The sequence below is a fragment of the Arachis stenosperma genome, chromosome 4, assembly GCF_014773155.1.
Source record: "Arachis stenosperma cultivar V10309 chromosome 4, arast.V10309.gnm1.PFL2, whole genome shotgun sequence".
Classification (NCBI taxonomy): Eukaryota; Viridiplantae; Streptophyta; class Magnoliopsida; order Fabales; family Fabaceae; genus Arachis; species Arachis stenosperma.
This window is the reverse complement of record NC_080380.1, coordinates 12253159-12274513: the sequence shown is the minus strand read 5'-3', so window position 1 is coordinate 12274513 and position 21355 is coordinate 12253159. Positions and strand designations below refer to the sequence as shown.

At 32.6% G+C, this 21355-nt stretch overlaps 2 long non-coding RNA genes across 6 annotated transcripts; both read left to right on the top strand.

Moving 5' to 3' along the window:
• The first annotated feature begins 1399 nt into the window (after nt 1-1399).
• On the top strand, nt 1400-4486 carry LOC130973640 (uncharacterized). Of its 3 annotated transcripts, XR_009084214.1 has the most exons (5): nt 1400-1648; nt 2005-2384; nt 2516-2601; nt 3306-3389; nt 4052-4486. It is a non-coding gene; the product is annotated as an uncharacterized LOC130973640 (long non-coding RNA). The 3 variants fall into 3 exon arrangements; XR_009084213.1 differs by having other exon boundaries at nt 1400-2384; XR_009084215.1 differs by having other exon boundaries at nt 1400-2384; nt 3217-3389.
• A 231-nt stretch (nt 4487-4717) lies between these two features.
• LOC130973641 (uncharacterized) lies at nt 4718-7710 on the top strand. Of its 3 annotated transcripts, none has more exons than XR_009084218.1 (5): nt 4718-4901; nt 5392-5596; nt 5693-7072; nt 7191-7243; nt 7411-7710. It is a non-coding gene; the product is annotated as an uncharacterized LOC130973641 (long non-coding RNA). The 3 variants fall into 3 exon arrangements; XR_009084217.1 differs by having other exon boundaries at nt 5392-5774; nt 5858-7072; XR_009084216.1 differs by having other exon boundaries at nt 5392-7072.
• Nucleotides 7711-21355: the final 13645 nt, after the last annotated feature.

Below are 21355 nucleotides of genomic sequence, written 5' to 3'. Positions count from 1 at the left end.
AAGCAAGGAATATGCTAATCATATGTCCACGTATGCCAATCCAATTTAATGTTGAATGTTGCTGTATAATCAATCATAGAATAGGATGGCAATATATTTCACAATCAGAAAAATTTATTCACACAAAAAATGTTTAGTTTGGACATTTTTGTACATAATTTAAAATTTGGATCTTTTAAATTTTAAATTTTTATTTTAGAGAATAAGATGTAATCTCTTACCTTTAAATAATTTCTCTCTCATATTTTTTTGATTCCACATATGAAATAAATGTTGAGAGATTACATTTTACCCAATAAAATGAAATTCAAAATTTAGAGGATCTAAATCTTATAATTTATAATTTTCATATTTTATCACTTTTAGAAGGGTTTCAAAATTTCTTCGAAAAAATGAAGAAAACCAGAAATTTTGAAAAGAAAATATATTAAAATATTTTTATATGATGTGTTTTATTTAATATCATGTTGTCAAACTACTGTTGAAGTATCAGATTAGAACTATTCCTATTTTTACATGTATGTTTTATTTAAAATCATTTTAAGATATTTTTGATTTTTAATATAATTACATTGAAAACTTTTTTAAATATTAAACCAAATATATTATTTAATTTCATGGCATTTCAGATAATATGTATAAGTCCTAATATATTTACTATTTCATTGTGATGTAATTGAATAAAAGGCAGCACGTTTTAAGTTGAAATTCTTTTAGCTGTGTCGTCACATTATTATTATTATTATTATTATTATTATTATTATTATTCAGCTGAACTTTAGCATTATGTTTGGATCAAAGAAATTTGGGAAAAAAGAAAATATAAAGAAAAAAATATATATGTTTGGATCAATTCTTAGTAAATTTATTTTTTATATATTTTAGATTCTGTTTTTTTCATGCGATTGGTATACTATTTGTTCATTATATTGATATATATTTTCATTTTATTGTGTCATTCCTGCTTTAAAAATAATAAAACAAGTTGATTGAATGAAAGTAGGCTTATTTTAAGAATTGTTGCATTTTTTAGTTTATTTTTCATTGATTCCATGAACTCAAATGAGCTTATGCTAATGCTGGTCTTCTTCCAAAACAATGAATTACATTAGAGGATAGCAATGTCTTCATATGCTTTTTTAAACTTCCATGCTTCATATCTTATTTTTTCTTTCATGTTAACTATGATTAATAGGTTAATTTTGAATTTTTCATTCTTTGATTAATTATGGATTGTGTTTATATAATCCTTTGTGTCCCTCTGTTTTTTTTTTTTTTTTTGGTTCTTATTATGTTATTTTCTTGGTTTAATTTCTTTGAAGGCCTAAATAGTTCCCTTGTGTTATCAATTTTTACTATTGATTTGCACACCAAATAACATAAAAACAAATAGAGAAGCTCTTCAACTAATTTATTTCTGTTTTAACACATTAGTTCTAAATTTATTTTTGTCCAACTTTTCAATTGTTACTTTAGGTTATAATCATCAGAATTTTATATGATATATGTTCCTTATATTTTTCTATGTTTTTTAATGCTGCTTTGAGGAATGTGAAATTCTTGCTAAGTTTGTTATAATTGATGATGGATTGCAATCTATTGGTATAGATCCTAATGGTATTGAATAGAAAGCTGATAATTATACACGGTTAGTATTTCTTTTCTTAATTTTTTTCTTTCTAAAATTTTAAGCTATGTATGCTTATTTGTTTACATTAGTTGATCAAAATCTCAATTGGGAGGAAGCGGACTACTATTGACTTAGGGATTAAATTCTATATAAATTGATCATTAATGTAATTAAATGAGCTGTAAATGTTAATGTTAGATCCAATGTGTTTTTGGTAGAAACTTACAGCCTTTCTTTATAAATGTATATACTAGAAGCAGGCTTTATGCCTTTGCTATGTGATTTTTTTTATTACCTAACTTTGTTAAGAAGAGAAATAATTTGATGTAAAAATGATCATTTAATTATTTTCTATTATATGATTTTTGTTGCAGCCGGGTCTTCATTCATGGAGGTCTTAGATGGGGAATTGACCTAAGTAATCAGAAAATTTTTTTATCTTGAATTTTGTAGAATTATTCTATTTGATCAGGTTAGGTTTTGAACTGCTTTTAGCCAAAGAATGCTCCACCCTTTTAAATAATGAAACTTATTCTATATCAGTGGGGTGCGAGTAACATATTGAAAAGCTACGAGAATACTTGGAGATTCTAAAATGGCAGATCTCTTTTCACCCTCTGGTTGTTAATCATCGTACATTTTATCATCATTATGTAATTGGCTATGATATTTTTCTCTGTGTATTATGCAGGTATTTGGAGGATCATAGGAAAGCACACTTACTCTTACTTATAGCCAAGCTCACCCAGACAAGGTGTACTAATTTGCTATTATTTATCATATTTTTTTTATGAAGGACCAATTAGCAGGTCGATAATGTATAATTTTTTATTCCCCCACCATTTTGTTGTTAATCTTTTAAAATATCTTTCTATGTTTTACTAGCATGATCCTCAGGAGAATTTTCCTCTTAAGGAAAACAGAGATTGATTGATTTTATGAAGGTGGTGCTGTTGCAATATTCTGTAATGGTTGGTATATGCAGAGCATTTCTTTTTATTTATTTACCTGGGATTATGTTTAAATACTTCTAACACAGTGAACTTTCATTTCGAAGTGAAGACAATTTTAACTTATTTAATATATGGAACTATGTTGAAACTTTATTTTATGCCACTTTCATTGCATATCAAAGATTTCACTTTTTTCATTAAGAAAGTTTTTCTTTAATGATTTTACACACATTGATTCAATCACATTAGTTGGTTGTTGTTTAATGGATGGTTAGTGTTTAATGTGGTTGGGCAAAACCCTTTTTATTATGAATATAGCACATTGTTATTTGGATGGCAACGTTGATGCTATGGAGTTTTGTTCATAAGATTCGTACTACTATGTTTTAGCTGCCTTTACATACAATCTCCAACAAGGTGATCACCCAAGTCAACATAGAAGCATTTCTCTCCTAATATTAATTGACCTTAAGTGTATATTGGGTTAAACATAGTTTATAATAAAAAGCTTTTTTGATAGATTTTGAAAGTGTAAAATCAATATTATATCCCAAGATTAGGCTTGTCCTAAGAATGCTATTAATTATTAATTTTTCTTTTAGTATTTATATTAACTTATTATTCTAAATACAGGTTGATTGTTTTTGTGTGATGGTTGTGGTTGAAGCATGTGATTTTCATTTTCATTATTATTTTTGGTGTTGGTGTGTGGCATTCAATAGATAGATCGGTACCAAAAGGTGGAGAAGTCAATGACAGAAATGCCAATGGATGAAAACAAGATCAGTATCACAACTCAGGGAAGGGTGAGCAACTACATTACTTATGGAGAAATGTTATTTGATTGTACACCAAAATCAGCTACTAAAATCAGCCACCAATGTATTTGTGTATAAATACATGTGTGGTTTAATTTATTTTCAATGTGTATTTGTATTTCAACATATATTTTATACTGGTGGCTGACTTTAGTGGCTGATTTTGGTGTACACATAGCATAACCCTTACTTATGCAATGACCTTGCTTCAGGCTCCTCACCTTCGTCCTTTCTATTTACTTTTTCTATAGCACAACTTGCAATACAAACTACTATTGCCTCTGTTCATTTAGAATGTCTGGTGTTGTGATTATACTCCTTTTTTTTATTCCTTGGATAAAATAAGAATCACCTTGAAATGAACTGAGAATTTACAAGAAGAAAAGAATCATGCTTAGCTGCTACAGTGCGAACATTGAGTGTGTGTGTTTTTTTTTTAATTTTAAATTCAATTATGAATCTAAACTAAGTACATGTTTGGCAAATAGTTCTTTTTATTTTCAAAACCTGTTTTGGGAACACATTATATTGTAAGCATTTTTGGACCTAAAAATTGTAAAAAAAAAATGAAACTTAAATCGTGAAAAATGTATCTGGATGAATTTGACATGTTGTGTATTTATTGATGTTGTGAGGACCATTTTGTACAGGTTTTTGCTCAGATTATATTGCTTGCTTCTTCATTGGAAAGGTGTTCCAATGAAATTATTTTCAAAGCAATGGGTAGAGCTATCAACAAAATTCTAAGGATTGTGGAGTTGATCAACGTCTGTTCATTTTGTAATTAGCTGAGCTGGGTTATGTAATCTTCGTATATGATACTTTGTTTTATTCTGATAAGTCCTTTATGTTTTGTTTTTTATTTATATATGTTGGATTTGCTTCTGCAACCGGGGTGATCAAATAATATAGAGAAAAACACACAAATTAGATCCGCTAACAACATTGGTACTTCGGAGCCTTTAGACGAAGGCCTCCTTCTATATGTGCAAATATTTTAAAATTGAGTAATTAAAGTGTTCAATATTCAATAATTATGAATTCACTGTGAAGGTTTTTTTTTCTTAAATTAATTTTGTTTACCATTATCGTCTTTTCTAGGTATTATTGTATTTCATATAATTATGAATTCACTGTGTTTAATTCTAAGATTTCTTTGAATGTCTGTCAAAATTTACAGGCTTTTGTGGGATTAATTTTTTATTGCAAACTGTTATATTTTGATGTAAATAGATTTTTGTAATTTTTGTGTTGGAGTTGTGTGTGATTATGATACTGTTATTCTTCATTGTTGTTGACATTTGGCCAATGCTTGATTCGGATTTGTTTTTGGATTGTGCTCTCTCTTTTTTCTTATTGCTTTAGTTGTTATATTTTCATGTTAAAATCTATGCTGATAAGAATCAAACTAGGATGTGAAGATATCTGCCATTGAAATATCTCCAAAGTTTGTGGTTATTGGGAGCTCTACTACCTTTAAAAGCGAGAAATTTGAAAAAGGTATACCGTTTTTTATGTTCATTTCTATGTCAGGTTGAAAAAAAAATTACCAATGAGAAAAAAATTGATTAGTTGATTTTGAATTAGTGTGGGTAAAAGAATCTCTATCAATTTTTGTTTATTATTTATTTCCTTTGTATGATTGGCGAGTATTTGGAAAGGTCTCAAGGCATTGAGGCAGTAAAACAAGAATATTTTTTGGTTGAAGCTGGATTCGAAGGGAAAAGGCTCTGATACTGACTTATTGAAACCTAGCTTATTACTCTAAAGATTTTATGTCTACTGTAGAACATTAATATTTGTTTTTTAGTAGCTATTAATTGAAAAAATGAGTTTATATTTTTAGACTTTATATTTGATGGGTTGGTGTAGTTTGAGTAAGATGTATGCAATGCATTTAAGTTTTGGTGGACTTTAACTCATTCCAAGTATTGATCTATGATATTGAATAAATGTGTAGCTTATAATCAATTTTATATTTTTTTAATAGATAGTCACATGGCCGGGTTGGTAACATGAGGGTGAATGTTACAAATTTGATCAAAGAAAGTATTTCGAGCTACCCTCAAAAGAGTACTAAGATCCGGGAAGCACAAAGTAGGTGGTCTTAAGAGCAATTGCTCAGGAGTTATGTTCCATCAAATACCGAATCCAAGCATAGTACATAGGTATATTATAAAACGTGAGTCCCTCAGGTATGAATACCTTATAACTTCTCTCATTGTAAAGGATTTGATCCTCCCACCCTCTGAATCATTAATTGCTTCTAACACTCCGGGCTTTTTAACTAGGAATCATATGAGTGGAGTGCAGTAGTGGGTCATTTCAAAGAGGAGTGCCTCCCACGCATTATTTGGAACCCAATTAGCAAATGTATATATGAGCTAAAAATGTTTACTCTCCCATACTCTTAATTATTTATTTAATCTGGCTAATTTTATTACCCATTTGTGCAGATTGCTGATGAAGTTGAGTTCTTTTTATTTGGAACTTATGACTTTACCCAAATGACATTTGGGTATAGTAGAGATGATGTTAGATAACTTTGATAGTTTCTTTTGCGTGTTAGATAACTTTGATTACCTAACTCTGAGTTCCTGATCTTTCTAATCTGAAATGTGTGTAGACTACAAGTCTACAACAACTCTAAAAATATTAATTTTGATAAGTTATCAATGTACATTCAGAATATAGTTATACAATGTTTACTAATCATACATATAATGATAGTGACTTTGAAAATTCAGCATTTATTGATACGCGAAAACATGATTGGATGTTTATATGGAATGTTTTGCTTTCACAATCCATCAAGATAACAACAATTTCTCTTTCATTGTTTCTTTCAAAACTTCAGTATTTTTTCTTAGACATTCAAAAACACCTGATATGTGTTTCTTACTTAGTTACCTATTTTTATGATGTTGATTATAATGTCAGTTCATTTAGGTGATTATTGTTCTCTTGTCTTGCTCAGTAGGTAATAATGGTAAATTTAAATGTATATATACCTCTCTTTGTTAAATGATTATATAATATTATGTGATGCATTTTTACCATACTTTGTTAGACATGAATTAACTTTAGGAAGAAAATTGAATATAGGGTGAGAGAGCTTTTCCCCTAACTTTTGTTTCAACTCATGGTGAAGAATTAGGGACAATGTTTTATGTCATTGATGAGTTCGATAATTGTTTACTGCTGGAGCTGAGAAGAAACAATGATCAGTTGCTTATAACTGACATCTCATTTGAACAGATTAGATCTTTCTATTTTATCAACAGAGTGGTATCTGTTCAATTTAGATATGTCAGTTTCGGAATATTTTTTATTTCATCGTGGAATCATAAGAACCAGCCCATCCAGATTCACCTTGATCCTGACTCATATGTGCCTGAGCTAATGGACCCAGAGACACTTGATAATGTATACAGAGTGTTCCACATAAAGTATACTAGGATTGGTGAGGCCTCATCACCTGATGTGATGGTTCTATCTGGGTCTGAACCATCTGATGATGAGTTTTCATCAGACGGTGATGAAAACAATGACGAAGATGGAACACTGAAAGGGGATTATCCTCATAATCCTATAGATTTGTGTGGTGCAACCAATTCATCAATGGAGGCCAACGAACAAAGTAATGAGACAAGCAAATTGTCTGACCATGGGTAATGCTAAATGTAACTTTTTTTCTTGTATTTTGGATTTTAATATCATGGTGTAGATCGGTATCTTTTAATGTGGTGACTAACATGTTTAAAATATCCTGAATTAAATACATTCCAGATGTTTATTATCAAAAGACAATCACAGATTCGGATCTTGGTCAATCTAGACTGGTAAGTTAATCTCAAAATAGTGATTTCTTTTTTTTTCTTGCAAACTTATTAAATATTCTTCCTAAATCTGTTATTCATTGTATATGAAAATACCTGTTTATCCTAACTATGAATTATTCATTGCAATATATGCCTTCGAAATTTGCTGCATATCTTAAACTCTCTAGAGATGGTTCGATTTGGACGATCACTGGTCCACCTTCCAATGTAAAGAAGAATGTATTCTTTTTCCACTTACTGAGAAGTGGAGGAAGAGATGGAAAATGGAAGTTTGGGATCGAGTGGAATGAATGTTGTAGAGTATACAATTTAAAGGAAGGGGACAAGATTACCTTAAAACTCGACTCCTTACCTAACAGCCAGATAAAATTGTCGATTGAACGATGTTAGGCCTCCTATTTATAATTCTGTTTGATAGATATTTTGAACTATATGTTAAACTGTTTTGGACATATTTTGTTTTCTGATTAATGGACAAATTTATATGTGTTGTAAATATTTTATTTTTCTATCAATAAGTATCTTGACAATCTTTGTTTTTAAAATTATACATAATAATAAATTACATCTCTGTTGAACTTTTTTTTAGTGTCTAACAATTTTTATTATATTTTATTATCTTAAAAAACTTGTTATAATATTTATTAACATATTGAATAATTGTTGTATTCTATTATTTTATTTTAATATAATATTAATTTTATTATTATCGAAATTTAATACAACATATATATTTTTACAGTATATATTTTAGTTATATCTTAATATTTTTTTAAAAAATCTTTAAATTACACGAGTCCCGTGCAATGCACGGGTTATCACCCTAGTGTATAGAACTATAGATACTATCTGTGGATTCCTTGGTTAGTAGTATATTTAATTTATAAATTAATATATATATATATACGGGTGCAAACTCCAAGTGAATAAAAAGAATAGGTAAGTGAGAGCAGCGGTAAACAAAATCAAAAGAATATATTTAAATGGTTAAATCTAATATTAATGATTAAAAATATTATATATACAAAAGAAATAGTTACTAAATTAATCATTATGTATCAGTCTTATGTATATTTATATATACTCATTTATATAATTTTTCAACTAAATAATCGAGCAACAGATAATGAAAGGTTAATCGTTAAATTAGTCACTGAAAAATAAGGTATTTTTCAAATTTATTCCTGAAAAGTTTTTTCAATTAAATTGGTCTTACAAAGATTATGAATTAGTCATATCTATCTTTCAGTTACTCCACTCATAATTTTTATCAACGATTGATGATGTGAAATATTAACTGATAGCATACATGACACATAACATGTTCAATTAGACGATGACTAAATATGTTTATGAAAATCTATCAATTTAGTCACTAGATCATATTAGGAATAAGAGTTTTGTAATTGGAAAAAATGACTAAATTAATAAATTTTCATAAACATATTTGGTCAATATCCAATTAGACATATCAGGTATTATATATATTATTAATTAACGTTTTACAATATCAATCTTTAAAGAAAATTGTTTATAGAGTGACTGAAAGACAAATATGATTAATTCGCAATTTTTGAAGGACAAATTTGATTGAAAAAATCTTTCAGAAATAAATTTGAAAAATGTCTTATCTTTTAAAGACTAATTTAATTATTAACCCAACTTAGCATAGCAGAATAATTAAACCTGTTGTAATAGAATAATCATTTTTTTTTTATAGTGGAACAATAAAATTTTTTTAAGAAATATCAAATGCATATTTTTATACGATGATTATTTGGTGGATACTATACAAAACACGATTGTAATAATAAATATGAGCATTTTTTATTACAACATAATATGTCTTATTTTAATTATACATATAACTAAGATCATGTTAGTTTTGGAAACATTTTTAAATTTTTTTTTACTTTATTTCTTTTTTTTTTGTCATCTCTCGTTCAACTAATAAAATTATTATAGAAAAATAATACAAATAAAAATTACAAAATTATAAAAATTGTTATTTACTTAGAACATATATATTTAATTAGTTGATTTTTCTTTTTTTTTTTCTTGAGTTAACTATTTGTTGGTTACAAAGTACATCAGTGACCACTAATGCCTATGTTAACAGAAATTATTATTCTACTAATGGCTACTTTAAACTTTAAAGACTAACTTATTAGTATATTAATTATTGATGTGGCCCAAATCCACCTTTTTAAGAAAAGGAAATGTTTTTTTTTTTTTAATCAAAGGTAAGGTAATTTTATTTCCAAAACAAATAAAATCAACCGTCCATATTTAGACTAAGCAAAGGGAAGAATTTGATCTTTAGTTAAGATAAGATTATTAACATGTTACACGCTAAAACAAAAAAGTTATGAGTTTAATTTTTGAAATTAACAATTCTTTTTATAAATTGTAAAGTAGAAGTAGATGTAGCATATATTATTTGAAATTTAGATTTTTAAAAGTAAAAAAAGTTGATAAAATAATAAAATAAATATTTAATTACGGTTAAATTTATAATTTTTTTAAAATATTATTTTATTATTTTAATTAAGAGTTATTATTTATTTATTTATTTTATTACATTACCAATTTTTTTATTTTTAGAGAATCTTGATTATATAATATCTTCAATAATATTAGGAGAAATAGTAAGGATTAGTATTTTTTATTAATATTATTAGTTAATATTTTAAATTAATATCTTATTTTTATGCGATTAAAAATTTAAAATTATTAGTATTTAAAGTTGGTTAAATATTAAAAAATAATAAATTTTATTTATCATGTATGATTGCTCTAATATTAATAAGTAACTACCTATGATAGTTTGTTTTGACCCATCTTCGTGGTACCCATCTGAAACGTAAATTATGAAGTTAAATACATCAATAAAAAATATAACTACTAAAATTAATTATTAATCTAAAATATATGTTAAAATATAAAATATATATTAAAATAATTAAATATATATAAATACATAAGAAAAAATATAGATAGACAACTCAAATCAGTGAATTTTTTAAATAACTCCAATTAATAAATATTAATTTTATTTTTTAAATTAAGATTTCATGAATCAATAATTGATCCAAATTTGAAAATCAGGATTCATAATCGCGCCTCCATTATTACTACGTGACTGAGCCATCCTCTCTTCCCCCGAACGTGAATTCGAGCACCCTTTCCCTCAGACGCAAAAAGATTCATAACCGCACTTCTATCATTTCATATTCATTATCCGTGATTTCGGTGAAACTACTGAGCCGCCCTCCACCCTCCAAACGTGAACCCGAGCACCCCTCCCCCGGATGCGAATCACGACAAAACTCAGACCGTCCGACCATATATGCCACCTCAACCCGCCCCAAACACTTGTCGTGACGCAATCGGAAGTAGATCCCGACATAATCCGTTAAAAGACACATCCACGAGACACCTTTATTAGAATACATGACCCACACACAGACACATTAACAAAACAATTTTACAGAAGCCACATCCAACAGACACATCCAAAAAAGACACTTTCATTAGAAAATGACACACACAAGACACATCTAAAAAAGACACCTCCGATCCAGTATATTTAGGGGCAGCTTCATAGCGTGACAGGAAGTAGTCCGAGGTGGCGTGCATGGAGGCAAAGCACGGGAGGCGCAATAACGTTGTCCAGCAGAGGGGGGGGCGCGACTTCAACGGAGCTGCGACGGAGGCCTGCAGCAGTAGTCGCACAATGGGATGACCTTTCAAGTCTCACAGTTGCTCGCAGACGGAACGGTGGGCGGCGTTGACTGGGGTTGACGCGGATGACGGTGATCTGCAGCAGTAGTAGCGCACTGAGTGTCCTTCCGAGACCTGCGGTTGCTCGCGGATGGCATGGGGGATGACGCTGACTGGGGGTTGATGCTAGAGAAGAAAACGCGTCTGAAGAAAGAGGGTTGGGAGGCGCTGCCGTTGGGGTTTGTGAGATGAGCTTCAATTGCAACGATGAAAGTTAGGGTTAATTAGATTTATTATAGGTAATTGGGGTTAATTTGAGTTATTATGATAAATTGTAGATGTGACTTTTCTCATAAAATGAGATTTGGGATTCAGCCCAATAGGAATTGAAAGGAGTTGGCTAGACCTTTTTTGGTTATCTAGCAAAACTCAATACGTCATAACTAATTTTGATAACTGATTTTACCGTGTATATATCATCTTTGTAAATCTATTTACTAGGGAAAATTAAACGCTTGAAAGAGGGTCATAGAAAACTTTGAATTTTTCCTGGATCCAAAACTTTTATATATACCTTTTTAATGATTTACTCTTGCTAATTCTAATCACTGGCAAAATATTGATTATCGGTGAGAAAGGAAGCATACCGTCGACGTGGCTGCAGCCTCCTTCAATGTAGGGATTGCCATCGGAGTATCCGCGGCAGTAACATCTCTGACCTGAGTGATTGTTCTTTGCAGATGTAATGTTAGTGTTGACGAAGTAACCTGAGCGAGGGAGTGTTATGGATGAGTTATGTTTTAGACATTTACCATCCTCCAGCTTGCGGGAGCATATCAAATTCATCAATACTTCAGGCCCAAGGCACACAAAATTCCAACAATAGACAAGACCAAATAGAATGATCAACTTTTGTCTTTTTCTCTCTATTCTATTTGTAAATTCTGACTTTTGTCCTTTTCTTTCTTTATACCTTCTTAATGTTTCTAGAATTTAGATGACCTTTTCTTTTCTGTTAGAAATAAGAATCTTCTATCATGATACGGAAAGATTTGGTTTGTTATGAGAGTTGTCCATGTATATATATTGTCTCCCTAAAATCATTCAATTCAAGAAAATATACACATTTTCTTCAGCCTTCTTTATCTTTTTCATTGCTCTGCATTTCTATTATGGTATCAGAGCTTCTTTAAAGAAGCTCTGCTGATACCCAATGGCCAAGACCACTAACCCAAACACACCACATTCTTCTTCTTCTTCTAGCTCTACAAATACAAATGCAGAAACTATTTCTTCTTCCTCCACAGACACATCCAACCCTTTTTACATACATCCTAGTGAGAGTCCCACTTCTGTTCTGGTAACACCACTGCTCACTGCCAACAATTACCACTCATGGAGTCGTGCTTTCTCCATGGCCGTCATCATGAAGAACAAGCATGGATTCCTCACAGGAACCATCCCCATGCCCTCTCTTGAGGATCCCACCTTTCCTGCCTGGGAGAGATGTAACAGTCTCGTTCTATCATGGTTGTTCCATTCTCTTTCCCCTTCCATCACTCAAAGCGTCATATACTTCTCAACCGCCTCCACTGTATGGGAAGACCTACGAGAACGTTTTTCACAGATTGATTTGTTGCGAATCGCAGAACTACAAGAAGAAGTATACGGACTCAAGCAAGGAAATCAATCAGTCACAGATTTCTTTACCTCTCTGAAAACCCTCTGGGAAGAGCTGGAGAATGCTAGACCCCTACCTCCGTGTAGCTGTCCAGCTAAGAAGCATCGAAATCAAGATTTCGTAATTCGTTTTTTGAAAGGGCTGGATGAAAGATACGCTGTTGTTCGCTCACAAGTTCTGATGCTCGACCCTCTGCCTCCGATTACTCGAGTCTTCGCAATGGTGATCCAGCAGGAGCGAAATCTTCAAATCGCTTCTGGAATCCTAGATGATCAACGCCTACTCGCTGCTGCTGTCAATACTCGCCGTCCTGCACCAGGGCGAGGCCGCGGCGGTTACTCCCAAGGGCGTGGTGTTGGCTCTAACAAGCAGTGTTCCTTTTGCGGCCGGGTGGGGCACACTGTCGATGTGTGCTATGGAAAGCATGGGTATCCACCCGGTCACCCGCGATACCCCGGTCATCCACGCCTCCCGGACTGAGCAGCTTCCTCCAGCAGTAGCGCCGCCATGACCGTGACATCTTCCTCTCATTCACATGCCCAGTCGCAAGGAAATAGGGCAGTGACGGGTAGCACTCCAGAACCTCTTTTGGGCCTTACTCCACAGCAACATAACACTCTGATGGCTTACTTGAAGCAAGCCGAGGCCCATGTGCCAGAGACTAAAGATGATAAGGGTTCCTCCTCCTCCCAATCTGGGCTTCTCCCCAGTCCACGTACACATATCCTTTGTTCTGCAAAAACCTTTTCTATTTTAAACAAAGATTTTTCAAAAACCTTTAGTGATACTTGGATCATAGATTCTGGTGCTAGTGATCATATTTGTTCTAATTTATCTCTTTTTGTCTCATACACAAAAATAAAACCTATTCTTGTCCACATGCCTAACGGTTCAAATGCTACTGCACATTATAGGGGAATAGTTAAATTTTCATCTTCTTTGACTCTTATTCATGCATTATATTTACCTCAATTTCATTTTAATCTTATCTCAGTGTCTAAACTCACTTCTACATTACCTTGTGAATTTATTTTCTCTCAATTTTATTGTCTCATACAGGAATCGAGCAAATCGAGGATGATTGGTTTGGGTGAATTAAGAGATGGGTTGTATGTGTTAGACAAGAAGTCCACTACAAATTTATCAAACGACATCCATCCCACACATATTGCTTCAATCCACACTTCCAACCTGTGGCATTTTAGATTAGGACATCTTTCTGGACACCGTCTTAGCATTTTACATAAACAATATCCCTTTATTTCCTTGAATCATGAAAATGAAGCATGTGATGTATGCCATTTCTCAAAGCAAAAGAAACCTTCTTTTTCTATTAGTCATAATCGTGCTCATGCTCCTTTTGATCTATTGCATCTTGATATATGGGGACCTTTTAGACAAAATTCAATCCACAACCACAAATATTTTCTAACTATTGTGGATGATTTTAGTCGATTCACTTGGATTATTTTACTAAAATCCAAGAATGAGGTTTCTCAACATGTCATCAATTTTGTTGCTTTTGTTGAAACACAATTTGACTCTAAAGTTAAAACAATTCGTTCAGACAATGGCCCGGAATTTTTAATCCCAAATTTTTACTTGTCAAAGGGGATTCTTCATCAACGAAGTTGTGTTGAGACTCCCCAACAAAATGGGCGTGTCGAACGTAAACATCAACATATATTAAATGTAGCAAGGGCCTTAATGTTTCAATCCAATTTACCTCTTAATTTTTGGTCTTATGCTATAAACCATGCAGTTTATTTAATAAATAGAGTTCCCTCTTCTATTCTTGATTTTAAAACTCCTTTTGAAACTTTGCTTAACAAAGCATTTAACTACAATGATCTCAAAGTTTTTGGTTGTCTTTGTTTTGTTTCAACCCTTCTCAACCATCGTTCCAAATTTGATCAAAGGGCTCACAAAGCCATTTTTCTTGGTTATCAAATAGGTACAAAGGGATTCATTGTTTATCTTTTGGATCAAAAGAAATTTATGGTGTCCAGAAATGTGTTTTATGAGCAAACTTTTCCCTTTTCTATAAATCACAAACAAAGACAAATACTCAGCCCAACACCACCAGCTGAAAACACCCCATTCCTAAACAATACACAAAATGAGATAGGCCCAAATAAAATTCCAACAAATCCCTCCTTACCTATTGGGCCACAAACCTTGACCCATGATCCAATCACTCCCCCCTTATCTCTCTCAGACTCCACAACGTGCCCTAACTACCCTCCTTATGTTCAATCCCCAGCAGCCATTCCTGACCCCTCCACTGTGCCCTCAACCCCTTTCCAAAACCACCATACACAACCTACCAATTCCACACCCACTCCTTTACCGTCCTCCCCTACCACCCCAAACTCATCAACATCGACCGATACCCCATCTTCTACCTCACCCAAGACCACTGCCCCTCCCATGCCACCACTGCGACAAAGTTCCCGTACCACCAGGCCACCCATACACCTTCAGGACTACGTATGCAACGCCTCTCTTCATTCATCCACGTTAACACCCTCAAGAACTCGATATCCAATTTCTTCTGTCCTCTCTCTCTCAAATTTCTCAGCCAGTTACAAAAGCTTATTATCATCTTTATACTCTGACCATGAACCTCGGTCTTTTCAAGAAGCAAATCAATCCCCTCAGTGGCGTGCCGCCATGAAAGAGGAACTTGTTGCTTTGGATTTGAACCAAACTTGGTCTCTGGTGGATTGCCCTCCATGCGTGAAACTCATAGGCTGCAAATGGGTTTTCAAAATTAAAAGGCATCCAGATGGGTCCATTGAGCGTTACAAAGCACGGTTAGTAGCAAAAGGATTTACGCAGACAGAGGGCATAGATTTTCTGGAGACCTTTTCCCCAGTGGTGAAACCTACCACTATTAGACTGGTCTTAGCCATTGCTTCCATCCGAAAGTGGCCAATCCATCAGCTCGACGTCAATAACGCTTTTCTTCATGGCGATCTTACTGAAGTTGTGTATATGGATCCACCTCCCGGCCTCACTCTCAGTAATCCAAGGATCTGCTGTCGTCTTCACAAATCCTTATATGGACTGAAACAATCGAGCCGAATGTGGTATGACAAGCTTTCTATACTCTTGATGTCTTGTGGGTATCAGCAGACTGTCTTTGATTATAGCCTTTTTGTTAAATTTTTGGGCAATGAAATTTCTATTATATTGGTCTATGTTGATGACATTGTCATCACTGGCAGTTCAGTTTCTGAATTAGCAGCTATCAAGCGTACTTTGGATGCACATTTCAAAATTAAGGATCTTGGTACCTTGAAGTACTTTCTTGGTATTGAGGTAGCCCATTCCTCAAAAGGAATTTCCCTCTCACAGCATAAATACTGCATTGACGTGTTATCTGACTCTGGATTGCTAGGTGCAAAACCTGTTAGTTCTCCTATGGACATCACAACTAAATTGTTTCAAGATGACAGCCCTCTTCTTCCTGATCCTTTGGTGTATCGCCGATTAGTTGGACGCCTGATATATCTCACTACTACAAGGCCAGATATCACCTATGCAACCCAGCAATTAAGTCAATTCATGGCTTCTCCAACTCAGATGCATTACACAGCTGCAATTCGGGTGCTCAAGTATTTGAAGAACAATTCCGGTCGAGGCTTATTCTATCCTAGAGACTCTGACTTCCAGATTTTTGGATTCAGTGATTCTGACTGGGCCGGCTGTCCCGACACTAGACGCTCCTTAACTGGATATTGCTTCTTCTTAGGCAAATCTTTGGTTTCTTGGAAAACAAAGAAGCAGACAACAGTGGCTCGGTCCTCCACGGAAGCTGAGTATCGCGCCCTTGCAAACACCACCTGTGAGCTTCTATGGATTCTGAACTTATTGCAATTTCTTCACATATCTTGTGATCGACCACGTGTATTATTCTGTGATAACCAGAGTGCCCTCCACATTGCGGCAAATCATGTTTTCCATGAGCGAACGAAGCACCTTGAAGTTGATTGCCACCTTGTTCGGCAAAAAGCCCAAGCCGGCATCATGAAACTGCTTCCAGTCCCATCCTCAGATCAGCTAGCCGATATGTTTACAAAAGCTCTCCCAAAGCATCCTTTTCATGCCAATCTTTTCAAGCTAGGGATTTTAGACATTTACCATCCTCCAGCTTGCGGGAGCATATCAAATTCATCAATACTTCAGGCCCAAGGCACACAAAATTCCAACAATAGACAAGACCAAATAGAATGATCAACTTTTGTCTTTTTCTCTCTATTCTATTTGTAAATTCTGACTTTTGTCCTTTTCTTTCTTTATACCTTCTTAATGTTTCTAGAATTTAGATGACCTTTTCTTTTCTGTTAGAAATAAGAATCTTCTATCATGATACGGAAAGATTTGGTTTGTTATGAGAGTTGTCCATGTATATATATTGTCTCCCTAAAATCATTCAATTCAAGAAAATATACACATTTTCTTCAGCCTTCTTTATCTTTTTCATTGCTCTGCATTTCTATTATTATGAATCTCCCATTCAAGCACCACCCCAACTTTCTTCAAAACCCGAAGATCTGTCATCGAATTCAAACGGTAATGGGCAGATTCCACAATCAACGCATAGCTACTGCACTCACCATCATTGCTTGCATGATTGTTGTTGTTATTCCTTAAACTTTGTGTTGTGACGTTAAATTCTGAGAGATACAAAGGCAAGGAGGTCACACAACAGTATTGGCCGTTGCAATTTCTGATCTCAGTGTCCTCCACCACGTCCCCGTTGTCGTCGCAAACTGAAACGCAACCGTTAACTTGCGTGCCGTTGGACAGCAAGAAAGAGATTTTATTGCATCCAACTGACATAAACTTGTTGCTTTCCTGCGAATACACGAAGGGGCTTCCTCTCAGGTTAACCACTTCTTGCTCAGTATTCGTGGCGTTGTGTTGGAGTTTGCAGTTCCAACGGTGAATTGGATGCATGATTTCAATGGTGCCTTCTGATACATCAATTGATGAGACCTCCACTCCTAAGGTGTATGCTTCCGGCATTATATTTCGAACCACTGGTCTGCATAGCAATACGGTTCATTCATTCCAAATGGAAAAGGGATTTCAACATTTCCACATGTGGAATTGCAGTTAGGATGTGCTATACGAGTATTTGTATCTTCGTACTGTGCAGATGCCGGAATATGTGTAGAACCCAGTATTAACAAGACATGAAAGGCAAATTCTAGAACCATTATTGTGGCTTAAAGGTGGTTGTGTGAGTTATTACTTGGTTTGTTAGTCTTTGAGATTTGGACTATATATATCGAGGGTATTTAACATGACAAGGCAGACTTTGACCCGTGGAGATTGGAGTCCACTCTCCACCTTAATTATTGCTGCTTTCATTGCTAGCCAAAATTCTACCAAGATTCGCATATTAATTTTGAAGCTATTCTATTTTTTAAGAGTTGGAGATAGAGAGTCAGAAAGTTGAGAGAAATCTTGTTGATTCTCTTAGTTGAAAAATAGTGGTAAATCACTAACTTTACACGTTAAGCTATGCGACTTATATATACATCAAAATTACTTATCTTCCAAGAAAATTGCATAAATAACTAACCGCTTGTAACTAACTTGCTACTAGTTGTATCAATTGCATAACTAACTTTAAACTTTCTAATTTAAATTTGCATATGTAAACCGGATTTGCATTTCAATATCATTTGGTTGAGCATTTATGTCATATTACATGATAGAGAAACAAATTAAAATCGAAGTTGCGTATAAGAACGTATTTAGTTAAGGGTTTTGCTAACTTGTGTCTTAGCTGACAGAAGTTAAACATATTATAAGATATTTTATAAAAATTATTACAAAAATTAATTTTTTTATATTTTTAATGTATTAAATATATTAAAATATTAAAAAATTATTATTATATTTTTAAAAGAGTACTGCTAGAGAGCCAATGGTCTAAGTGTATAATGTGTACAATTGACTAAATTTTTTGTCCAGTATGAATAAAATGAACATCTAGAGCTCTGATACCATGTCATGAAACTACTCATCCCAAAAGCTTAACCGGATAAGAAAATGTAACACTAATAGTTATATCTCTAATATTTAATCGAATATCTCTAAACTTACATTGTACACATTGTACAAAATTTTCATTGACTTCTTATATTTTTTAAAATATGTTTTTAAAATATAAATTAATTAAATCTTTTAATTAATTACGAGTTGAACGGGATAAAATACGGTATTTATGTGTTTTTTTTTTCTTTTCTTATCTTAAAAAATGAAGATAATAGTACATACAAGACACTCTTATAATAATATCCTCTTAGATATTTCATATTTCCAATTATGTGCTTTATTGCAGGAGTAAAAGTCTCAACACATCTGAGCACGAAGAAAGTATAATGTAAGAAAAATAAACAAAGCAAAAATCTATAATATTAGCATACCAAAGCTGCGAAATTTCTACCAAGTATACACCTGTTTAGATAGAATAATACTAGTTAGACTATAAGAATAAATGAAAATCATTGGAAAAAGTTTACCACTACAGCACTACTTATCATATTTTTTTGTCTTTATCATCACTAGTAATACTAATAAACAAATTATAAGAAAAAAATTATAAAAATATATATTAAAAATATAATTATTTATACCTATAAACTTTATAAATATTAACAAAAATACTCATCAAACAAAAAAAATTAACATTATACAAAATATTTAAACCCTAATTCTTTATTAATTTTTAATAAATTTTTTAAATTATCCCTGTCTTTATCTGTAACCTCAACTCAGTATCGTCTCTTTTTTTTTTCCAAATCCCAACATCTAGATAGACAGTCCTTCTGACCTCCAAAGACAATCTCTCTATCACCACCCCTCCAGACTTCGCCTTTCCTTCCATTCATATTTTACATCGCCTTGCTACCTTCCATTCACAGTTGTCTAGTCCTACTGTTTATATTCGTTGCAGATTTCACTGGAGTATGTAATTATGTATGAAACATAATAATATTAATAATAATATCATGACATAAAATACAACTTGTAATAACATTATTATGATATTCCTCTTTTTTTTCCTAAGACAGATTGTATTTAATGTATATTTTATCTTATTCTAATAAATATTTTTTAAACAAAAAAAGCTCAAAACAGTAAAATAGAAGAATAGACACAGATACAACAGACAAAAAGAATAAAAAATTATACTAAGAAACAGCAGTAAAGACTAACATCCTATTATTATTTTCGACATCACCATTAATAATCAAATGGATCAGTAGTATATATCAATTTTTATAGCTTAAGAAAGTTCTATATATTAATAATTATGTCAATACTTGTCATTTTGTTCTTAAAAATTATTTTATTTCTTATTCAATTAACCATTTTTTATACTCTTTTTTTTATTAGACTCTCTTGTCAAACTCTCAAAATATTGTCTGATATTCCTTAGAATGATCCATATTTTTTTAAAGAGTGTCATTCATACCTACCAAATCTGTCAACTAAACTCATAACCAAAAAATAAATGATGATTGTATTTAATATCTTTGTTACACAAAATACAAAGATTATTACTGTTACTAATAATTTTCAATCTACTCATTAATCTCTCTTTAGTGTTCATCCTGTCCACCAAAACAAACCATGCAAATAGTTTAATTTTTGGAGGAATCAATTCTCTCTAAATGGTACTAGTGTAACTATAACTTATTGTTATATTATCTGAGAGAGTTTTTTGCAAAATTTGTACAAAAGAGTTAGAAGAAAATATAATTTTTTTTTATCAAATTTTTACACCTCTCTATCTTCTCTACTAGTTATTAGTTTAACTGGTCTTAACATGTCATAAAGTTGTTTGAGAATTTTTAACTCCCGTTGGTAGATATCTCTCCTCCAGTGAAAATTTTATATCCACTACTCAAGTCCATACTAAAATCCGCAATCCCCTATAAAGGATCTTTTTTTATTTGAAATCGATAAGAGCATTAGAAAGCTATCTTTCAAAGAATCACATTGTAACTATATATCCTCCCAGAAGCAGTTTCGATCTCCTTCCATTCCCTAATTTCAAAGACAAACCACTAATTATTGATATTGTCCCTTACCCGTTACTCATTGATTTGCAATTGACATACGTCTTTTCATGAATCTTTTCTAGCAAGTAAAATACGATAGATAACATTTAGAATTAAGAGTATTAACAGAGTACACAATCTTTTTTCACAATGGACATTCCTCTTTTAAAAAACGTCATCATGATGCGTGAGCATCTTTCCTATCTTTTCTTAGTGAATTTGCATATAATTTGTTGAGTTTAATAAAGAATTAATTATCTTTTAGCAATATGGATGCTACTTTGAGTCTTTTGCAATTTTGTTTATTTTAGATAGCATTTGGTTGGATTTGATGAAATTTCTGCAGCACAAGAACAAAAGGAGATGGCAGCAAAGAGCGATGCGTACGCGTGAATAACGCGTGCACGTGAATTTGAGCTTTCCATGGCAACGCGTGCGCGTGACTGACGCGTACGCGTAATTTGAAGATTTGCTCAGCGACGTATACGCGTGACTGACGCGTGCGCGTGACACGTGAAGAAGACCAGCGATGCGTACGCGTGACTGACGCGTACACGTGACATACGCCACGTGCTGAAAACGCAGAAAAACACTGGGGGCGATTTCTGGGATGTTTTGACC